The 2,752-nt window shown below is 43.9% G+C and overlaps 1 protein-coding gene across 1 annotated transcript in view; it reads left to right on the top strand.

Annotated features, from left to right (window-relative positions):
• GPC3 (glypican 3) overlaps nucleotides 1-2,752 on the top strand; it is a 349,971-nt gene that overhangs the window by 196,154 nt on the left and 151,065 nt on the right. The gene's annotated exons all lie outside the window — the stretch shown is intronic.

Below are 2,752 nucleotides of genomic sequence, written 5' to 3'. Positions count from 1 at the left end.
TCTGACTCTGTGCTCGAACTCATAAACCGAACCCAGAGATCATGACACTTATCTGACTGAACCACCCAGGCGCCCTGGGGCTGCCCTATTCTTAAGGGCTTGAAGGGAACTCAACAGTTCATTTGTTCCTCTCTTACAACCACAGTTATAATCTCCTTTTTAAACGTATGCAGCCTTCTACTGAAAACGCCCGTGGAAACACATTTCTTTCTGTGTGGGTCTGAATGCAGAAACATCATTACCAAAAGTAAAGATGNGAGTCTGTGTCTCCCTCTCTCTCTGACCCTCCCCTGCTCACGCTGTCTCTCTCTCTCTCCTAGGAATAAATAAAACATTAAAAAAAATAAAAAAATCAATGGGCTGAACCTCCTTGCAGCAATTCTAGCCCTTGGCTTATTTCATGAAACCTCCAGGTGCCAGCCTCAAGTTGAGCGTCACTTTTCACGTCGTGGTGGTTCCTATAAGTCCCCAAGGAGCCTTCGCTTGAGCAGTTATGGTTTGGTCTGTTGCCCTGTGATATAGAAGTAAGGGGACTGGGCACAACCCAGAGACGTGCTAAGTGGATTCTGAGCTGTGAAAGTTAGAACAGGGAGCACATGTGAGCTGGAGGTTAGTTGTGAACCCCGAGCCCTTTCCCCCTGCAATATGCATTGCTGTTATCCTTTCTGCAGAAGAGTTCACGATCCTTTGTAATTTTCTTTTTCTATTGATCCAGCAGCACTACTAGTAACAGCAACTTTAAAAAAAAAAACCAACCAAGGTTCTGGTGGTACAGTCTATGGAATCTCACTGCCCTACCTCTCACACATTAGAGAACACATGCGCTGTGCTAGAGACGACATTTGGCTTGTACAGAATTCATTTTAGGGTGTGGGCCCCCCCCACCCCGCCTTGCCTCGTGCTGCCCCAAGGCAAAGGTGAAAGCTCCACTCTGCTTTGTTGGTCTTTGGGCTGCAATTCCTTTGAATACGTTTCTGTCTGGAGAGGAGAAGCCAGTGGGAAAATAATGAGCTTAAGAGAGAAGTTAACTTTCTACAAAGGTTTGCGAGATGTGTGTTGGCTGTAGGGCTGAGGGCAGCTTGAGTGTAACCAGTGCTGAGAGGCACTAGTCTGAGCTGACCATGACTTTGTGGCTCTGTGACCCTAGGGAAGTGCTTGCATTCTGCTGATCGTCAATTCCATCATCTATAAAATGGAAACCATAATATCAAGTTCAGAAGAGTTTTGTAAAATGTAGATAGAATAATATTCTTGGAAATGCTTTATAAGCACCAAGCCATACAGCTTGTGAGTACTTTATCAGGCAAGGATGGTATATCATTTGTTTCCAGCTACCCAACACTTACGTATCCCTGGCACCTAGCTCAGAGCCTAGAATATAATAAATGATTGGGAGATAAAATTAAAATGAATGGAGAGTTTTAAATCTCCAAATTTCTGATGATTTCAAAGAATTCGCTCACTGGTCCTTTGTATTGGGCCAGATAATCTTTTGGTCTCATTCAGCCTCAAGGATTGAAAAAAAAGTAGCGTGTGCGGTTAGGAAGAAATTGCTATAAAATAGATAACCTTTCCAGGAATTGCTTAACGTTCCAAACAAAACAAACCAAAACAAGCAAATGAGCAGTTGATAGAAATGAAGATTAGCTTTCTCAAGTGGGCTTGGAAGCCCAGGAGAATCACACAGGCATCTGCTCACCATGGCTGGGCATGTCATGAGCCCAAGGGAAGAATCTAGCAAGCGTGTTCTGCCTTGTGAGGCATCTGGGGCATATGGTGTGGCACAACCGGGAGCTCACTTCTGCCGCATATGACCGAGGTGTTGGACCAAGTGATCCCAAGGAGCGGGTGGAGTACAGTCTCCCTAGTAGTCTGAAAGTAGCAACGCTTTGATCTTTCAAGGCTCATGAATTGGCATCATTTAGACTACATCTGTCATGGACCTTTGCACTTTGGAAGGGAATGAAAGAAAGTAGTAAGTTAATTTTAAATGTCTCAGGAAACTTGGTTATTTTCGTTTTTAAACTCTGTCTGACTTCGTGCAAGACCTGTCATTATGGTTGTTATCCCTTCCCTCATATAGATGTGGAACTCTGATTATTTGAGATAATCTGTGTCTGGCATGTTTCAGTTTGGAGAAAATGAGATGATGACTTTACCACATTCTTTCTCAAAACCAATGACACTAATTGGGCCATATGCCAAGGGGTAGGGGCAGCATATGTAATCCTGAATTCATAGGCTTCATAGAGCAGATAAGGATTCCAAGCCATGTGGAAGCCAAACTTTACCAAGGAAGCTTAGCACTTATCCTTCCAGATGTTCAGCTTGCAAATACTAGAGGCGTTATTTGCAATATCAAATGCATAGATAAGTGTATAGATTGTTTTGTTTTCTCCCATGCAGATACCCATTTTGCATGGATTTTGGTTTTTTTTTTTTTTTTCCATGCAGATACCCATTTTGGGGATAAATTCCATTTCCAGGTCTGGCAATCTGTCGGATAGCTCCCTTTAAAGTTACCTGGAGAGACGCCTGGGTGGTTTAGTCAGTTAAGCATCCGACTTCAGCTCAGGTCATGATCTCTCGGTTTGTGGGTTTGAGCCCCGCGTCGGGCTCTGTGCTGACAGCTAGCTCAGAGCCTGGAGCCTGTTTCAGATTCTGTATCTCCGTCTCTCTCTGACCCTCCCCTGCTCATGCCGACTCTCTCTCTCTCTTTCTCTCTCTCTCTCAGAAATAAATAAAACATTAA

Source organism: Crocuta crocuta, unplaced genomic scaffold (assembly GCF_008692635.1).
Source record: "Crocuta crocuta isolate KB4526 unplaced genomic scaffold, BGI_CrCroc_1.0 scaffold475, whole genome shotgun sequence".
In the NCBI taxonomy this organism is placed as follows: domain Eukaryota; kingdom Metazoa; phylum Chordata; class Mammalia; order Carnivora; family Hyaenidae; genus Crocuta; species Crocuta crocuta.
The sequence above is the reverse complement of the archived record's forward strand: the minus strand, read 5'-3'. Positions and strand labels throughout refer to the sequence as shown.